This window comes from Pieris napi, chromosome 5 (genome assembly GCF_905475465.1).
Source record: "Pieris napi chromosome 5, ilPieNapi1.2, whole genome shotgun sequence".
NCBI lineage: Eukaryota > Metazoa > Arthropoda > Insecta > Lepidoptera > Pieridae > Pieris > Pieris napi.
Genome location: NC_062238.1, coordinates 11,749,333 through 11,771,362, shown reverse-complemented (window position 1 = coordinate 11,771,362; position 22,030 = coordinate 11,749,333). Strand labels below are relative to the sequence as shown.

At 32.6% G+C, this 22,030-nt stretch overlaps 1 protein-coding gene across 5 annotated transcripts in view; it reads left to right on the top strand.

The window, feature by feature from the left end:
- The window catches only part of LOC125049855, a 356,920-nt gene that overhangs the window by 282,389 nt on the left and 52,501 nt on the right, over positions 1-22,030 (top strand). The window lies entirely within an intron of this gene.

Below are 22,030 nucleotides of genomic sequence, written 5' to 3'. Positions count from 1 at the left end.
CACGAGTGCGTTGCCTTTAAAAATAAAAATCCAAGTAAAATACCGATTATATTCTTACATAATTCCTTTTATTACGTCATTTATTTTTTACATAAATACACAGTGTTGTATAATTGTTGGTTTAAAATCCGTTATTAATTAGTACTGTTTACAGAGCCCCGGTGAATATTGGCAAAGCACGAAACAGTTAATTACGACCGTGTACATTGTTTATGGTCTAGTGCGCAATTTTGTGGTAAATTTAAGATGAAGATCAGTAAATATGTAGAAGCGCCTTTTGCTTAAAACAGTTACATCTAAACTTAAACAACTCTTTTGACGCATAATATAATACGATCTCGATACATCTCTCTCAGACTATTTACTCGTGGACTATTTATGGAATTTCATAATAAAAACGGAGAGAGCAAGTCGAAGGTAATCAAAAGATAACATTAATCCAATAATTAACGTAATAGTTACTGTCGTAAGTTTTGACAATTGACAACTCTTACGACACAGAATCTATTCTGTGTCGGTGTATTTGACAGACTTTGTATCTAAGATATGTTATTAGTAAACTTAATCTATTCTGTACCCCTCAGTTGTCAATTGTCAAAACTTACGACAGTAACTATTACGTTAATTATTGGATTAATGTTATATTTTAATTATCTTTGACTTGCTCTCTCAGATTGTGTTTTTTATAAACAATTTAATAAATTATAGTCAACATGCATTTATTGTTTTATCTCTTATATATACCAGAGTTCTTGATTTTACTGAACCTTTGTCTAACATTATCAGGTAATGTTCGTACTTATTTCGTAAGTATATAATCATTACTGCAGTATTCCTACAAAGGCTTTACGAGTAGTTTTTCCGGAAACATCCCTTGCTTTTTGCCCTTGTTCAAAATGGTACTTTAGTGCCATAAGGACATAATCTGTATCAAGCTATACTTAATGTAGCTATAATATGTTTTACTATGTTTTCTACGATTTAAATTTGTATACAACAAATATATGATTAACTTGCTTATTTTATACTTTACCTTGTTTTATTATTTTATCCATTTACTTCATACTTTTAAAATGGAGCCTTAATACTCGACACGATATAATATAGTCATAAAATTGACAGATATTTCGAAAGAGCTTGAGCTATTATGACAGGCACTGATTAATGTAGTATTTCTTTTTCCTTACTAAGGTTGCCTGTAAGAGAAATTTTGTTAGGGATTAGGCCGCCCGTTGCCTCCTTAATTTATGTTATCTAAATATAGTGAAAATAATGCAAGAAAGTGTTGATAAATAAATGATTATAAAACGCGCTTTAGTTTTAAGTACTTCTTAAGGATCTTTATAGGAATAGTAACATGTAAAAGATATAATAATATAGCATAGCTTCTTCACTATGTGGGTAACTTTATATCTTAAGAGCATCGTTTAAAAGCATGCCACTTAAGATCTAAGCGCACATCATTTGATGCCCACTCGATGCGCCTCATAAACTTAATGTTACTTAATATCTACCAGAAACCCTCTTGTTTCCTCTAAATATACCAATAAATTTCGGATGTCTCTATATTCCTCTCCCTTTCATTACAATAATTATTATTTGTTATTGAGAACAAAGTGTCCATATAAAATAAAATTCAAATATATGAATAATTTAAAAAGGTTAATTACATTTTAATTAGAAGACTTCACACTTTTTTTAACTTTTGACATCATAAAAGTCGGGTAGAAGTAAAATTGCGGAGATATAAGACCTACTCTATATATTTTTTTCCTTTACACCGTTTTAATAAATGTATAATGTTATATCCAAAACATGAAAGTAGGTAGGAAATATTTGCAATATATTTAAAATCATAATCTGTGAAGCGAATTCTAGTAGCTACGTGTAAATAATTTCGAATTTAGCTTTCATAAAATACGTATGAAATTTATGAAGATTCATTCGAAATTTTTTCTTTCAATTATTTCCTATAATAATTTATAAAATTGTTTGTGCCTTTTATGTACTGTTAATAACTTTATAATGGTAATTGTACTCTTTGGAAACGTTATTCATTTAATAACAGTCAGGAGTTGTGTTATAAACTATATCAAACGCTTTTTAGTTTAAACCAGATTTTGGGTAGAGAGACGCCACCGTCACCATAACACTAGTGATATAACGGATTTATTTTTATTTAATTACTAGCTGATCAGGCGTTCCTTGTTTTGACATAATTATTTCTAGGAAAAAAAAATTCAGTTCAATAAAAATAACTACATATGTACTATACCAAAAAACAACAAAAAAATTGACAAAAAATATATTTTTGGGATACCCGTAATCACTTAGGGGGTTTGAAAGATAGATAGTAGCTGATTCTTGACTTACTGAATATGCATTAAAAAATTCATAAAAATCAGTCGAGCTGTTTCGGAGGAGTATGGGAACGAACAATGTGACACGAGAATTTTATATTTTAGATAAATGATAGACAAAAGGATTTGCTTGTCATCACCTCTATGCAATGATTGACACATGACACGCATAATTGACATTCCAAGTACCCAGGTAAATGAATCGATGACATATCTGGCGTATGTATTATGTATATATATATACATTATATACAGGCATGCAACATCAGGTGGGATTGTGGCCAAACTGCCCAGTTCTGTATAACAAATGACAACAAAACACATTAGTAGTAAACGAATACATACGAAATGTATTTCCTTCGAAACAAAGCTTCTTTGAAACAGCAAACCCACAGTTAGTTTCCCTTTAAATCTTGCAACATTTGTAAGTATTAACATTGTTCCAACTTCTTCCTTTGAAACCTTCCGAACTGCAACAAGAATTTTATACGAGAAATTCTTTTTAAAGTTATTTGTTTTACGAAAATAAATTATTGTTTCATGTTACCTATTTTTATATGTATTTGAATAATATACAACTAGGAAGATCGCTGTAGAAACGTTAAGTGGACTTTTTTTCGTGCGGAAATTCCTTACGCCTTCCCGTGGCGCGACTTCCTTGTGGTGGAGGGTTATATGGGACTCACTACCTTCTGTGCATACCCACTAAAACCCTACGGGCCCACCAGCAAGCGCTCGAGGCCAAGACACGCTAACAGAGTAGCTTCGACGCATCCCGCCACATTATCAGCCTTTGAAGTCACGGTCCCCTATGGTATTGAATGATGTGAAACCTTGGCATAGCAAGGGCTATACTCACATCGGCTGATTCGCCCTGGTTTGTAGAGGTAGGGAAGGTCGGGTAGAATGCAATACAGTGCTCATAGAGAGAAGGAAATATCACGAGGAAATTAGCACGTTTTTGAACCGAAAGACAACAAAAGTTTATCACCTATTTGCCCATACATAATTATCCAGCAAAAAGACAGATGCCAAAACCAGTGGTTGCATCGGTTTTTTATATATCAATTTATAAAATGGGGCCGTTCAAGTATTACGTAAAGATTTACTGCAATTTATCCAACCACCCCCCCACCCTCCTCTTGTCAGCAAAAGTAAGCAAAGCTCTCAAAAATATAGTACATAAATGTCTTACATTTTTGTAGGAATCCTCGAAAATGCATTTCGTTCTCAAGCATAGACAATATGGGTTATATGTGTAAAAAAGTTAATAATTACTGTTGACCAAATAAGAAAATCAAACACCCCCCCCCCCCCCCCCCCCCCTGTTCCCTAATATGTACTACGTAATACTTGAACGGCCCCAATCCAACAAATGAAAAATTTCTAAACGATATATTTCTTTCTTTTTTAATAGCAATTTTTATGTTAAAGATAATATTTGTTTCGTAAAGTAAACAAACAAAAGCAATATATGCAAATGATTAAGCCATTAACTTCAAGTTGAGTAAAACTTAGGTATTAAAACGTTAATACTTAAACAGTGAAAACTTTCCGAGCTTGAATACATTATGCACTTTGTGTATAAGTTTTACTTAGAGTTTATTTTGGGTACTAAGTCTGGTAATACCGTATTCACACAGGAATTCATATTCGCCTCACTAACTTTAAAAGTATAGCATATTATTTCTTAACGCATATTCAGAAAAAATTATGACAAATGAAATAAAGACGCTATGTGTTTATTTGATTGTGATTGGTCAACAATATTGACTATTAAAAATATGCAATCAGCCAAGAAAATCGCTTCTAGGGAGTTGGATCTTCGGGACCGATATAAGCTTTTGATTTAATAACTATACTGCCGATGTCTAATATTAATTTATTTATTTTTCTTTAGTGTGAGTAAAAGTTGTAATTTATTTGCAATTGTTTTATTTATTCCTACATAATTATGTATTTAAAGTATATATTCACGGGTGCTTGACGGATCCATGCGACTTCTTCAATACAAAGAGTCCCCTCGTGAGTTGTGTACTGCGATATTGCGGGCTACTTGATTGTGAGGAAGTTGCATGGATCTGGTTAGCACTGCGCTTTCTCAAGTTGTCATATCATTTTCACACGTGTATATCCTTTCTATAACATATTTTCATAAGTATCTGATTGTCCCCTTGTAACATGTGTGATGGTTGAGATCAGAAAATAAAATAAAACTTACATGACTAAGATTGTGAATTAAAGGTTTTTTAATTAAACCAGTTGTACATATTATTAAATCTCCAAGAGTCTCTGTAAATATAAATTTTAATAATCTTGAAATCCTTTTGTATACTACACCCCTTACAATATTTCGGGGATCTGTTGAAAATAAAAGATTCGCATCAAATAGCCGGCAGCTATTCTTCGGAACTGGTAGAAGAAAAGCGATGACTTTACATTTGGAAAAAGGGAAATTTAAGAGGCTATTTTAGCTGAGGGCGTTACGGCGTGTATTATGAAACTCTATTGTATTTTGCTAAAAGTTCTGCTATACTTCTCTTATAAATAAATATATGCTGATTTCTTTGGTAACACTTTAGTAAAGAATATTTCAGGCAATTTGATTATTATTATTATTAAAGTTTTATTAATCCTTACAACAATTGGTTAGTTTGCATTCCTTTATATTAGTATTAATTTTTGTATTTTACCCCTTTTAGGGTAAAAAGCCTCCTCCATATTTTTCCATTTATCTTTGTCATGAGCAACATTTATCCAGTTTTTTCCCACTAGTTCTATAATGTGATCCGTCCATCTTTTCTTTTGTCGTCCTATAGAGGTGTTCCCAGTAGCAGTTCCATTTTGTTATTTCTAGTGTTTTAACTCGCACTGACCTTCTCAATAAGGCCGCAATAAGCCCTATATCTATATCTATATATATAAAAATGAAACCCGTTTTCCGTTGTCACGACATAACATGAAAACGGCTTGACCGATTTGTCTGATTCTTTTTTTATAATATTCCTTGAAGTACGAGGATGGTTCTTACGGAGAGAAAAATTAAAAAAATGAGTGAAAAAGTCTAAAACCAACACTTTTCTATATTCCCATACAAAATATTCGTAATAATATTTAAAGGCAATTTGAACTTTAATACCATATCATAAAGTTCAAGTGTTAGTGGAGGGGTTTCGGGAAGGTAAATTTTTATTTTTTGACATAATGTATTTGTTGTATTATCAACTTTCTTTTTTTTATATTACTAGCTAGACCGGTGTCCCGAATAGCAGATTAAGTATTTAAAAAAAATAAAGAATCGACTGTTAGGCGGTACGATGTTCGCCAGGCCAGCTAGTATAAAAATATAAACCTTACATACTTTTTACGTTAGGTTTAAATATATAGCTCTCGCGTAGACAAATTAAAATATTCATATCTACCAAATAATGCAAACTTGTAGTAAATAGACAAAGACAAATTCTTTTTGAAACTCCCTTCACCCGGATAAATGTGCCCATAACCTCATATCGGAAAAGTTTGACGTGTCCCATATTATGTGAAATTCTTATGCTATTTTATTCCCTTAGGATGTTTGAGTTTTAATACGGAAACGCCTGAGGTCGCTCGTTATGATGTTTTTTATTACAAGTATAACCTTTTTTGTAATATTTTTATATTTATTTTACTCATTGTTTATTTTGAAAAGAGGTTGCTATTTTCTTGTACACGTGCTTTGAAATTAAATAATTCATCAAAAATATTACGCTATTTCATTGTTGTGTTTGTTTATAAGCATTGCACATTTGGTGCACATGCTCAATGGACTTTCTATGAGCGTATTTAACATTCGTTTGAACGGTGAAGGAAAACATCGTGAGGAAACCGGCTTGTCTTAGACCAAAAAGTCGACGGTGTGTGTCAGGCACAGGCTGGTCAACTATTTGCCTATTATACAAATTATCGTGAAACAGATACAGAAATCTGAGGCCGAGACCTAAATAAGCCACTAGCGCCACTATTTCTTTTTATTAGTTTGTTTAAATAAGCAAGTAAATCCAACTTTCGCCATTAACTGAAGCTCTGCTTTTCCCGTATGTTTATTCACAGAAACATTTGGGTGCTGATTTAATGTATGTATGTATGAATGTGTAATTCTAATTTTTCTTTTTTTTTTTCAGGTAAGCAATTTCATATTAACTGGGAGTAAGTACAAAGTTTTTTGTACCTGATTACCGAATATTATTCCAACTGCGATTTGCCATATTCAGACACTTCTAAAATAAATGCTAAAATCGCAATAAAATTGATTTAATTCAGTTTTATTATAAAAAATAACTTTTATAATATATATTAATATTGCGGTAAAGCACACTATACATTGAATTATGTAAACTTGTATCCATTGCAAACACTCGCTTATTATATTATTAATAATGTGTAGTAAAATGCGATAAATTCTTCATATATTTAACTAACATCATTTAGGCTATATTAATTAGTATATTGCAACACTCGCTGTGGCTCGTAAAAAGTATTTAAATGAGCTAAACAAACAAAAAAACTCACCAATTCTTAAAGGCCTGCAACGCACTCGCGAGACCTCTGTCATTGAGACTGTCCATTGGCGGCGGGGCGGTATCACTTAACATTAGATGAGCCTACTATTCGTTTGCCGTTTTCTATAACAAAATCAACGATATAAAAATAGTTTTACAGTATGATAATTTTGATAAAGATGTATGATTATTTCGGGTTACCCAATAAATAATAATATCGTATAGTTCCAATTACATTTGGCAACACCCCATCTCCCTAAAACAATGACGTTACTCCATTTTCTTGATGAAGAAACGGTTTATCGCTTGCGCAACGCGGACTAATTACTTCCGATGCGAAAACGCGATGCGATCATAAAACGAACATAAAACGATATTGATTTACTTTCCCTTACGCAAGTTTTGTTAATCAGCTGTTACTAAGTACTAAAACTACACGTAAAGTTTTCAAACAACATTGAAGCTATATATATGCCCATGCATATGTTGTTTAGAGATATACAAGGTATAACAATGGGAATTGACTTTATATTAAGTTAAGGAGTGTTAATTTACTTATTCAATTTTTTAATACAAATATTTCTACTAACATGACCTGGTTAGCCTGGTGGCTTCAGCGTGCGACTCTCATCCCTGAGGTCGTAGGTTCGATCCCCGGCTGATTACGAATGGAATTTCTATCTATGTGCGCATTTAACAGTCGCGGAGAAGGAACGATGAGGAAAGCGGCTGGCCTTAGACCCAAAAAGTCGACGGTGTGTGTCAGGCACACGAGGCTGATCACCTACCTGCCTATTAGATTGACACAAACAGATACACTGAGGCCCATATATAAAAAGGTTGTAGCGCCACTGGTTTTTTTTGTTCTACTAAATGACAAGTCGTTTGATACCTCAATCATCAAAATCTGTCCATAGACGACAGAGTAAAGACAATGTATTGTAAATTTCAGGTTATTTTCAGGCGATTATAAAAGGTTTTTTATACTAAATTTATTTTAATCCATAAACAGTATTTATACTGTTAGAAATTTGTATTCGTTTCTCTAATTTAATTTAATTTTTCCAAGCATTAATATTTTAGTAGTAGAACTGAACGATTTAATTAAAATTGCCTATGCCTTATCTGTTATAAGGGCGACGCTCTGAATAGTAACTCCGCCTTCCTTTCATGGTGATGTTCGATATGACTTCGAATGAAGTCGATATTGGAATCTGATGTGAATAAATTTAACTTTTACTGTAAAGTTCCAGTACTCACTTTAACCTGTCAACGATAGTAGAATCAAAGTGTAAAATACATTGTAGTATTGGCTGAAACGCCTGGCAATATCCGGCGGTCCGGCCCACCAGGTGGCGTTGTACGTGCCTATTTCCGGTCCACTATCAGGCCTCGTTTCCGGTACCTGAAACAGCACGGTTTTGAAAATATATTTCAATCGTGTAATGTTTTAAAAAGACAATTTTATCAGGAAACACCATTAGTTTGTGGCCGCGTTAGCGAATAGTAAATCCCGGAGGTCCTTAGTTTGATTCCAGGAAAAATAAAAAAATGCGTGCGTACAAAGTACACATGTCAGAAGTGAAACTTCTTTGGCAAACAAATTTTTGACTCTTGTTCATATTTATACAAATCTAAAACTTTAAATTTCCGCGACTTAGAGGGACGGAAAAAGGAAGATATGTTAGGAATTTAATGAATTTAATTGTCATTAAAATATTGTGTCGGAAATTAATACAAATATTTTTTTTTAATGTCTTTGATAATAAGACACGTGGCATTTTAATTTACAATTCGTCATTTGAGATTTCAATAAATTCTCTCTACGAAATTTTCCCTTCTCACTCTCTCTCAATCGGTCTCAATCGCTCTCTCCCTTTTCTTCGACAAAAACGCTGCACATCTTCGTGACGTTCCGTAATTTTTTTACCCTCATGTGCCTAAAGAAGTTTCACTTCAATAAATATATTTGATAGTTAGATTAACTGCCGATTATATTTAAAACATTTCTATGAATAAGAATTGACCTAGAATAGAACCTCAGCCAGTGGGGATTACGGAACAACAATGATCTTCTGTGATTACTAGTTGTAACATTCCTTGCCTTTATTTCCCGAATTGTCATTAAAAATAACAAGTATTACTATTTGATTCTATGAACTAAGGCGAAGAAGAAAACGTATAGAAAATAAAAAAGCTATAACTCTAACTAGGCAATTTATGCGCATTTCAATCAGCTCTTTGCTAAAACTCCGTTGCTATCTTTCTGTATTGATTCTCTGATTTTACCTCATATATATTGCATGAGCTAGTTTAGCAAAAAATTCTATGTGTAAGTAAAAATTGAGTGAAGTTGATATCTCACAAAACAAACGAACTTACTTGAACTGAAATTTCATCGTTGCCAACGTATTTTGCTTTTCTAACCTTCAAAAAACGCCGAAGAAGGACATTATCGATTCGACATTTGTTTTAAACAGCTATTACCTTCGCACACCTTATATAACAAATTCCAACCTGGTCATTTTTTATTTTAAAGAGAAGATCTATTATATCTACTACATTCCATAGGAATTACATGAATTGCTTTCAAGAAAATACTGACAGCTACGAACTGCTACGTGCTACGGTTTATACATAGATATAGGTGTTGGCTTTGTGCTGCGTAGATATAGATTATAGATATTGGCTCTCCAGTATTAAAAAAACCTGTGGCGCCACGTCTTTTTTACTCTTGGTCCCAGATTTTTGTATCTGTTTCGTGATTAATTGTTTTTTGGAATAGGCCAGGCGTTCAGCCTTCTGTGCCTGACTCACACCGTCTACTGTTTGGGTCTAAGGTACGCCAGTATCTTCACGATGTTTCCCTTTACCATACTAGCGAGGGAAAAATGCACACAGAAATTCCATTGGTGCACTGCGGGGCTTCTAAGCTACGACTTCAGGGATGGAAGTCGGTAGCTGAGTGCTGAATCTCCTACGCCAACATCTTTATATACGATGTTAAAAACTTACGTTTTCCCCGAATTGGAGTAATACTTCTTTTATCATCTTTCTTTTTACTGCTATACACTTTATAGTATTAGCAGATAGTTTAAAAAAACGATACCTTAAAAACCTGTGTTTGGAACAAGCAAAATTAAATCATCGCGTATACGAGAAATTGCAGTGAAATTGCAACTAAGATTGCACAAGTTATAACGACCGCAGAGCGTCTATTCGGAAGTTGGTGAATACCGCAGAACTACGTCTTAGATTGCTACAATATAACTTAGATTCTAACTTAAGAGATTAGGGGTTGTAAAATATTTGTGTACTAAACCCTAGGAAGGTTCAAAGTATATAATCCGATTTTCAAATTGATACAGTAAAATAAGTAAAACTAAAAGTTACAAACTAATAAAATTTTATTCATAATTTACGCCTCATCTTGGGGACTATAACTTAAATGTCTTGAGTGTCATAGGCCATTTACCTATCCGTAATTGGAAAGATTTTTTCTTGATTATATTATAATTTCTTTATTGCTTAAATTTTTACAATACATACGTATGTTGTATCAAACTCACTTCGCTAGTCATGGACACCTCAGACAGCTGATTACTTACACCATTACGGGACTTCAAATGTAACAAAATACAAAAAATAATTTCTTATTTTATTTTTAATTCACAGCCAGATTACAAAACATTTTCTCTTTGTCTTATTTCTTTGTATTATCTCAACCCTACGATTATAATTAACCTAGATAAATTTTTCTTAAGCCGTGGGTTTCAAGTGCACAGGCGCTAATTAAAGATTTAAGTTGGCGCCAGTTTAGTACCGGTGACCCCAGAGCTGGTGCCATCCTTGCTCAACGAATAAGTATCGCAAAACAACGAGGAAATACCAGCATTAACGGTACACTGCCACAGGGACTAAACTTTTTAAATTTGGTGCATATTCTATTTATAAACTTTTAATTTAATTTAAAGTAATATTATATGTCTAAGTTTCAATTTTCACGATACCCAAAACAATTAAAAATCGCTAGAGCAGGCGCCATCTTGACCTATTTTTGTTTACTTCAAAGCTTTAAAAAATGTCAAAAGTATCTCGTTTGTGAGATCGCGAAAAAAATGCTTATGCAAAGTGTTATATTTTTTTAGCGTAGCTCTGCGTTACGTAAGTATGTATGGTCGTAGTGGCGGCGTTTTTCTCTACCAAGGGCGATTCTATAAAAAGTGACGCACCAAGATCAAAGTACGTTAATGCTTCAATTTACGCATTGGTATGCATTGTCTAAATCTCTCTACAGTCGGTAGCTAATGTCTGAGTGTCATGGTCAGCAAGGAAAACTGGAGCGGACAATTTGTTTTCACCGGTTTCTGTACTGCACCTCCCTTATGACAGTGTATAAGATCCACGATCAGTTTCTCCAAGTTCTCATCTGCGCGTTGTTGTCTAAGAAATATGTAAAAAATGTCACTATGTCACTCATGTGATGTTACTTATTGCTTGAGCAAATACAATAATTGATTCATTAGTTCCAGATATTACTACTTAAAACCATAATTTACATAAAAGTTATCAAGAATATGGCAATATAAAATTTCCTAGTAAATTTTGTATGTATATTTTACATGTTTAAAAAAATGTTTTGTGGCATTTTTTTATATAATAAAGTAAATACGTGTTATATAATGTATATACTATATAATCAATATAGAGAACTATAAATATTTTAAAATATATTATTTACAAATTCTCAACTACATTTCTGAAGACCAGCTTCTTATTGCGCTTGAATGTGACTAAAATTAGTTAACATCATTAAAAAGAAACAGGCAATTTAGTTGCACGTTTAAAATCGCTATCGCTAATCGTAGTTCGCTAACACCGTCGCCAAACCCTATTGAGTGATGGCGTTATAAGGATTGCCTGGAAATGGGTCAGAGCAGGATTTGGCGACGCACTTATTGCCGACTGATTTAAATATAACGCGAATGGAGGGGATCTTATAAGTGACTATATGGCTTCCAACGCTACAATCTACTATGTTATTGAATAGAATCCCCTTTTATCCACCGATGCCATAATTCCCTTTTCAATGTGTGCTTTGATGAATAAAAACATAGAACCTATCAAATAGTCTCACATTCCCTAAGTGTTAGTTTTGAGTACATCTCAAATTGTTCAAGAATACGGATTTTTTTGGATAAAAAGCATTTTAATCGATATGTAATTTAGTGTTATAAAATAATTTTTCGATAAACAATATAATAAATGAATCGCAAAAGAAGTTGCTAAAGTTATTTGTCTTTTATTCCTTGAACTTTGAGGAAGTTTATTTGGAGAGAATTTGGAAAAAATATTGTTTAGTATTTAGGTATTCAAAAAAGCGTAGTCTACGTATATGGGGTAGCATAGCAAAAGGTTCCATATGTTGGTATTATGCTACTAAAAAGATAGGATAAGTAAAAAAACCTATGCCAAACGAAGTTCGCAGAGGCACCTAGTTTTTAATAATATGAAATCGTTTTAACAAGAATAATTAGATCATTTACTTTTAAATTGTTGCAAATTGCATTTACTACAACTTGCTTTAAATACTATATATTTTGCTAATACGTATGATGAAATGAAAATGAAAAAATTCGGTTTTCTAAGGGGAGAAATATTTTATAAACAAAACATTTAATTATAGCTACAATTGATAACGGGCGCACAATAAATCATTTTCATTTCTATATGAATATTCAAAATTCGTTAGAAATGTTGGTTTACGAGAATCTTAATGTTACGCTTTTGTTTGTGGGTGCCGAGAACCTTCTTTGTTTGCGAATAAATTATATTCTGTGCTCTCAAAAGGGTTTTTGCATTAGATTTTTATACATAATATTTTGTCCTTATAAAGTCTGATATATATATCGACAATTTTTCTTGCATTTAATAAATTTTGAAATTTGTTTATACTTGTGTTATTTATTGTTTAGATATAAATTTATCAATTCAAATAAGAATATATTTTTCATAAGAGTTCCTCGTTAATTAATGTATGTTTTTATTATTAAAAAAGTTTAGTGAATATTTTTTATATTTACTAAAGTAAGTATTACCGAACCAATTCGACTTAGGGTTCTTCAAGAAAATAGCGTACCAATTCTTAAAAGATCGGCAACGCACTTGCGAGCCTTCTGGCAATGTGAGTGTCCATGGGGGGCGGTATCACTTAATATCAGATGAGCCTCCTGCCCGTTTGTTATTACATATAAAAATACAATATACAATACTTACCATAGCCAGATATAATTATTAACTTTTTTTTAAATTTATTATTTACAATACACATTTATTCATTTAACCATTACGTTACTACTTTAAATGCACTTTATATAGTTTAATAATTAGGAATGTACTACATACAAGGACTTTTATTTCAATTTAAAACTTGCTAAAATAACAAATGCCTCCATAAACAAAGGCTTCAGAGATAAAGAAAATAGGAAATCTCCGAAGGTTTGCAATCAAAGAAATTGTCTGAAGCTTCGACAGTTAAGCCACCTTGAGCTTATACAGTGCGGACTTTCTCTAAACTTCTTAGACCCGATTTACACTATTTTTATGCTTTTATAAAAGTCTTTCATACAATATAGGTATTTTGTTTCTAAAACAGGATATTAGTTTCGTCAAGACTAATAATTGTTCTAATAATGTTGTGTATGGAAAAGCTTACCAGCGCTTGCGGTTACGCGCAAAACGAACGTTTTCTTTACCAGCCTTTGACGACAACTTATTTTAAATTAGTGCTTATGTTTGTCATTATATAATTACTACTTTGTGCATTTACAGTCAAATTAAATAAATAGTTTAGCTGGAGCAAGTACTACGCATTAGGTTTTTAACAAAAAACCGATTCCTTTACATGGTTAATGAGCGATTGCCATAATAAGTTGACGAATAATTTGTCATCTATATGGGCGGAAAGTTCGTAGGTGGACATATAGATGGCGCTATTATTAATAAATTAATATTAGTATTTAGGTAGCCTTAACCTACAAAAGGCACGTGTATAAATTTCACAACGGTCTTACTATTAGTTGACACTTGTAGAGTGAAGGAACTTATGTTTGTTTAAAAACAGATACAAAAAAAATATCGTAGTATAGTGATCGTTGCGTTTAACGCCATCTATTGTAGCAATGGTTAAAGCAGTGCAATGTTGCCAATACTTATTTATGCTTTGAAATATAGGTTCATTTAATTCTTATGTATTCGTATAACAAAACACGTTTATTTCCAGCTTATACAAGAATAAAGCTATTAATACATCTTAGCTTCCTTTCCGACGATGTAGAACGCCCTCAAACAAAGAAATTACAATAACAATAGTATGAACTAAGCGTTACTGAACCCGGCTCTGGCGGAAACGGCGACAATTTATGACGGGGGACACGGACTCCATCTAATTCCGCGCCTCTCATTAAACAAGACTAAATGAGGTCCTATATTCACTTATAGAGGCAATTCTTTTGGACCCAACTTTTTACAACCTTTTTAGCGTCTGCGGAAAGAATGTGGAAATTAAAATGTGAGAGGGCTCAACTCAAACTGTCCACGAGTTGTGGAAAATTCTAGTGTTTTTTCATAAAGGAAAAATTAATTGAATTTTTTTAAAGAATGTATTTTAAACGTGAGGGATGTAATTAAAATCATTATGAGTAACAAATTATTAAAAAAATCCTCTTGAATCTATTTTTGGTATACATATATAAAAATTTACTGTACGTGTGTGTATTAAACTTTCTAATACTGGCTGGACCGATTTGTGTGTGTTTACAATCCACTGGGGATTTGAGAATGGTTTTGTATCTGTGTGTACAGGACATAATCTGTCAGGACCGCTGGTATTTTTGTAAATTTTTTATTATTATTAAATTTATTTTGTTATAAAAACATGCAAATAAAGCACACTTTTTTAAAATAAAATATTATGTAGACCAGACGACATTTATCACTAACTAGCTATCTCTTTCAGGCAACCCGAAAGAACGGAAAACATAAATATCATGAACAAAGTTTAAATATTTGTAGAAATTTAATAGCTGAGAGATATTTTTATTAATAATTACGATAATGATATCTAATCAGTAAAGTGTTTTACACATCCTAGACACAAGAAAACAGCCTAGCAACCAGATACGTTGAAATTTCTGAAGTGATCTAACAAAAGGCATCAAACGAACCCCCTTGCACTTCTAATAATGTTATCTTCCAATGTCTGCCTCATGAAACATTACTTGTTAGTGTCTCGTGGTATCTCAAAGAGAACGCGACAAAGAAAATATAAATTGTTTGTATCTATAATATTTCTTTTCATTTAATGAACGACAAACTAAGTGTTGCGCTATGACTATCGCAAAATTTTAACTTTATGAAATGACAGTAATTAATTTTATTATTTTATATCTAATTAACACTCGATATAATTTTTCAGACTATTATAGGTATTATTTTGCGGCTTGATCCTTTGGAGGTGCGTAGAAATGTGGGTTCTCTCTGCATCTCCTATCGCATTTACAATGTAGTGTTCGGAGGATTTGTACAGAATACGAAATTCTACCCGTATCACCTCGACGTCCGTCGTTCCACAACTGAGAGTTGAGGCATATTTTCCCGCCCTCCACCGTTATGTGGAACCAGTTGCTCACTGAAGTATTCCTTAACCAATTCGACTTAGGGTCCTTCGAGACAAGAGCGTACCAATTCTTAAAAAGCCGGCAACGGACTTGCGATCCCTCTGGAAATGTGAATGTTAATGGGCGGTATCACTGAACATTAGGTGAGCCTCCTGCCCGTTGACCATTTATTCATAAAAAAAACTGTGATTTTCCTATTTTACTTCTAATAAAACAACCTTCCTTAATATAATCAATGGCTTCCTAACGTAATCAAAAAGGAGCAATTTTTTACTACCATTGTTCCGTTATCAAATCATCAAAGTTTAAATTAAATCATCAAACAAAATGTGGGAATCGGAAATCCCGCTGCGATCACCAAAACAAATTTAATAACGCAGACGTTTGTATAATCGAATCCTCGCGAGAAAATTAAAAAAATATCGCTGTTGAGTTTATCCTCGCCCTATTCTGGTCTTTATGTGATAGGATCGCAAATTGTATAATTATTTCCGTCATGAAGAAATTTTTCGTATGCCGTTAGTCTTGTAATCGGTAGTTATTATTTTATTAATACATAATTTATTTTATTCAAAGTCAAAGTCAAAGTCAAAAATCGTTTATTAATATAGGTAACACAATGTAAACTTATGAACATCAAAAAAGAAATGCTCATGCTTCTAATTTTACATTTACTGCCAGTTCTCAAATCAAGGGCGTAGAACGAAATAGAAGAACAGCAATAAACTCTCCGCTACTCTTTTTAATCACCAAGTTTTTTTGATTCATGTTATTAGACATAACAATCAAATATGCAGTATTTACAATTTTCTTAACATACAAATAGTAATAGTTAAAATAATCAAAAATTATCAAAAAGAAAATTCAAACAAATTTAAAAAGTTTGGTCCCTGTGGCAGTGTACCTTTAACGCTGGCAGCATTTCCTCGCTGTATTGCGAATACATATTATATTATACATAATTAATGTTATAAAATACATACTGATTAATGTTTAGTTTAGTGTTAGAACGACAAAAGGATATGAATTAAAATTGGCACACAGATAACTTATCTGGAACAAACTTCATTTGTTTTCTTTATCTGTAATAGTAATTTAGAAATACGATTTGTAACGACTGTTTTGCGATCGCGTATTCTAATAACACCGCACGCTGCCGCGCCGCAGGAGGCCCGACGTCAAAGGAATTTAAGCACTAATCTTTATTATGAGCAAACCAAGTTCTTTGAAATTCACAAGACGGTATTTGAAATTAATTTTATACTTTGTGAAGTTTTTTATTATTTTTCTTAGCGACTTGTACTTCCTTCTTTAAAATTTCAGTACACCTTAAGTTCTTTGTTATTACCACTAACACTATCTATTTAGTTGCAACTCTAGAAACAGTAATAAAATAGATTTTATTTTTATTTTACTTATGGCACTGTAATGCTGAGACTTGAAAGTGTGCACAGTCCAAATATGTAAAGAAGTGTTTCCTTCTAGAAGGCAAAGGTTGTGCATTCAAAGCCCGACTGCGTACTAATGACTGCATACCAATCGATCTATATACTTAGTAGTCACTTGCTCCTACAGAAGAAAAACATCCTATCGACCTAAATATTGCTTTAAACGTGTATAATAAAACATATGTTATGTATAGGGAAATACAAGTACACAAGAAAAATAATAAACGACTTAAATATAAGTAATTCCTCCACCAATAATTTTGTTTCCTTTGGAGTTGAGACTCTTGGGCTGGAGGTTGAGTGCACAGGCGCTAATTAAAGATTTACGTTGGCGCCTGGTTAGTACCGGTGACCCCACAGCTTTCTTTTAATAAGTATCGCAAGACAGCGAGGAATGCCAGCATTGAAGCAGGAATCAAACATTTTAATTTGTTTTAATTTTCTATTTATCTATTTTTAATGATTACTAGTATGTACAAGGATTTGTGGATTTGTCCACTTACGTCCATCATTAGACAGCTTCCGATATCCAAAAGCTCATACGTTAAAAAGCATTCATGGAATAGGCAATAAACACTTTTGCCATGCCTCCGGGTGTTTTGGCTCGGACGTTGAGGCGTGTAGCCTTTCCGGATATTGCCCGCCTGCGGCCTCTGGACGTACAATGTTTTTGTGCCAGCCCTATTGGTTTTCAGCTTGATTGAGCTATTATGAGCTTGATTGGTTCTGAATGTTTTGTTTAATACTAAGGGACAGGTGTCGATGTATTTTTTATTGTTATAATCGTATTACAATCAGTCGTATTTCAATCCGGTGTGTAATTAATAGACAATTTTAACATGTATTAGGCACCAATGGAGTTACTTTCATGTACACATTTAACATGCTCGAACCGTGATGGAAAACATGTGAGAAATGCGACTTGCCTTAGACCCCAGAAGTCGACGGCGTGTGTCAGGCACAGGAGGCTGATCACCTACTTCTCTATTAGATTGACTTAATGATCATGAAAGAGATACAGAAATCTGAGGTCCAGACCTAAAAAGGTTGCATCGCCACTGGTTCATTTTTATAAATTACAAATGCAATAGAACTTCGAGTTATGTAAAAAGGGTTTATTAAAATAAACACTCGCGTTAATACAAATAACATACAAGTCGTTATAAGCAGCAGATTCATAATCCATGTTTTATATAAAATTCTGTGAAATGAAACGATATATCGTCCTATAAACAGCTATCTCACTTTGAAATGGTTATTTTCTATATGAAATGTTAGGGCACATCATAAAGTATCGTCTTCTTACAGAAATATACGAGGATTTTGGAATATCGAGTTTGTTAGTGAAGTGTGTGAAATGCTTTCGCGGATAAGAAAATATATTTGGGCTATGCGTTTATTTTTTATATTGATATATCATATTTTTTTAGATAAGACTTGTAATAATGTATTTTATTTAATTGTTTATCACATACAGTTTAATTTACACTCAGTTTAAATTATCCCAGTTTTGTTGGATTTCGGTGGTCTACATAAATTTAATACTTTATTTAAAAATAAAGTAACTTGGTAGCTAGTCGTCCTTGTGTTTTGGGTGACCAAATACTCTTCCGTGGTTGATATATACTAAACGTTAAACGGTTTAATATAAATGTAAAAAATAATGCAAAAATATAAAAGGGTAATAATACTTTCAAAAATACTGTGTGTCTGTGTGCTGACGCTGGCTTTTTTGTTAAATGCATAATTTTAAATTAAATTAATATATGATTATAATATAAAGTATGCGTTAGTTCGGATGATTTAAATTTACTTTGTGAATAGTGACAATACGTATATGTATGACTTTTAAATTTAAATTACTTAAAAATTGTAGAGTTTTACGTCAGAGATTAAATTGACATATAATCTTTATTAGCAATTTTCAATACATTGTGTAACTATTGAAAAATAGTAAAATAAACCGCAGTATATCCCGTACAGTTAACTAAAGACCTTTCCATACGTCAGGTTGTTTCTCGTAGCCAGTGCCAAATCTACGCAATAATACAAGTTCAACAAACTCAACGACAAATTGTCCGGTTTTCATATAATGAAGTCATATAATAGTGAATTTTAAAAAATGTTGGAAAAAAATGAATTACGCAATTTAAATAGAATTCAAGTCTTTATTACCAACATACATTATTATCTAGTTATAATTAACAGTAATTGAAAAACAGTTTAATAATCAACAGTATATAATACTCAGGCGATATATCTCTTAGCAAACAGTTTTAATCAGTATATATTACAAATTACTTTAAAATTGAATATATAAGGAGAGTTGTTACAAAAATTGTTTAGAGGCCAACTAAGAAAAAAGTCATAGAGATAATATGGGCTTAAATCTGTTTTATACTATAACTTAGAACTCGTTTCCTATCCAAGGGAGTCCTAAGTACACAACTCAAGAGCCATTTAATTGGGTTTCTGTTTGTTTGTCCGTCTGTTACTACGGAAGTATTATTCGCTCTGTTTACCCGACCCTTGTGAATTGGCTATTTATCTTGTATCGATAAATGTAAATACTAATAGATGAATATATAATTTGCAATATAACAGTGAAATGGACGATTCTCACCGCTGACTCGTACGTTTATACATTCAACATTGAGTATTGTTTATAATACTATTGATATGAAAAAATATATATAGTTTTTTTATTACTAGAATTTTTTTTTCTTTAAATAAAATAATTATAGTAATAAAAACTTTATTCATGACAAAAGGTTCCTTGCTTAAACGTTACACCGTGAAATATAGACATTCAAAAATATATTATGTTACGAATTCCCTTCAAAATATTTTAAAATTCGGATATATAATATAAAACTTTGCCAATTATACTAAAAAGAAAATGTTCTATGGAAAATGAACACATGTCTACGAAAAGTAGGACACTGCTACGTAACTGCTACGTTGCTACGAACTTGCTACGAGTCATTCACCCGAGATCATAACAAATTCAAAGGGTTTTGTAGTTTCTGAAAAATAATTTTGTAGCGGAAAATTCACATAAGTTTTACATACTAATTAGGTTTATATATATATATATATTATGATGAATGAGGGTGAAAAGATACAAAGATAGTGAAAAGATAAAGTGAAAGATACAAAAATATACAATATATTTGCTTCAAAGAAAGCAAGACAGATTATCGTTTTCAGTGAAGATTATTAAGTAGAAATAAATGTCAACTAACTCTGATATACCAATTTGGATATAGTAAGTAAAGGTGATATCAGACGGTTCATTTTTTGTTCATTTTCACCTTTCATTCGGTACATTTCACTCAAAATGAAATGTCTGAACAAAAAATGAAACACGAGTACCGAATGAATTCATTAGTGAACCGATCCAACAGTGTTGGATATTGGCATCCGGTATCTTTCATTCCCACTCCGAATGAACGAGAAATGAACGGTCTGAACACTGAGAGAACGTTCATTCGGATTCGGCCATTTTATTTCGAGTCCTGTAGCCGACCGCGACGGACATCACGTTGTCGACGAAGTTATAACTTTTTTTTCTGTGTGTTATTATATTGTTTTCATGCGGCAAAATGGTGTTCAAGTGGAACGATCAAAATACATTAATTTTTTTTTTTAATAAATTTCTTCTTTCAATCCATGGTCGCACCCACCACCGTCGACGTTTTCTTTGCTTCTTTTTTGTCAACTCTTTGATTAAATGATCACAAATTAAACTAATTCCAAGACGTACGACTTCATTCGATGACATATTTAAAAGAAAGAACAATGAATGTTCATTTCTGTATCATTTCGTCTAAGCCGTGTGAAAATAGAATGAAAAAAAATGAAGCATTCACTCGAGTGAACAATCATTCGAGTGAACCGTCTGATATCACCTTAACTGACAGATATTTAGATATTGAAATTGTATTTTTATATTTACTGTAAATTCTGTTCTCTTGACCTGTTTCAACTAAAGTATGTTTATCTCTTTCTGTCAAATTGAGCCTTTTATTTAGTGAAATGAGCCAGATAGAGGGTAATTGATTAAGTTTTTATGAGCAGGAAATGCCCTAAGTGAATGCCCTCGACATGTTCTAGAAATATCAATGCAGGCAATCAGCGAGTCAACTCAATGGAAACCTGATTGCATATTTTATAAGCGTGAAAGAGGTCGTTTTCATAATTTTATTTTCTTGATAAATAATAATTTTAAGAGTCGAGCCCCTAAGCTCTTTACCCAAGGTGAATTTCAAAAAGAGAAGTCAAGAAAACAAAGAAGATCAAAAATGTAAAGTCTTAAAAAACTGAAATTATTATATAACTTTATATTACAACTCCAGTGCTATGTCATATTCACCAAGAAATAATAAATCCTTTTTATACCAAATTTTATAAAAAGTTGCTTGGTAGCTGTTCACCAACAACATGGACCGATCAAGTAAAAGACTTATCGTCTTCTATCTAAAGGAGGCCTTGGACAAAAACCGGTGTACACAGATAGTTCGCTCCAGGGGTTTCCTTACCACGATGCTTAAACATGAATCAACTAATGAGAGAGAAGGTTGGAGTAAAAAAAAACGTGTGGAACTCGGGGTCTGCCGCGGTAAAGCTATTGCATAATTTTTTTTCAACTTATGCAATTATAATTATCTATTTATGCAGTATTTTTTTTCTTTGATATTAATTCAAGTTTTTTCTTTGATAAATTAATTCAATCTACCACTCTACCAGACTCAGACTAACTCGCCTATTTCGGCAGAGAGATGTGAAAACGCAGTATGCGTTCTGTCCCTCTCTAACGCGTATTGGCCGCACCGATTACGTCATGGTGTGTTAGGTTTTTTCGTTACGGAATTTCTTGATTCGGTCGCCGCGCTCAAAGCCTCCGATAAAATCTATGCAATAGCTTAAAAGTGTCTGAGTTACACTACTGAAATTTATAATCACCCTACCAAAATTTTTCCACGTTATTTTGTTTTTGGTTACAC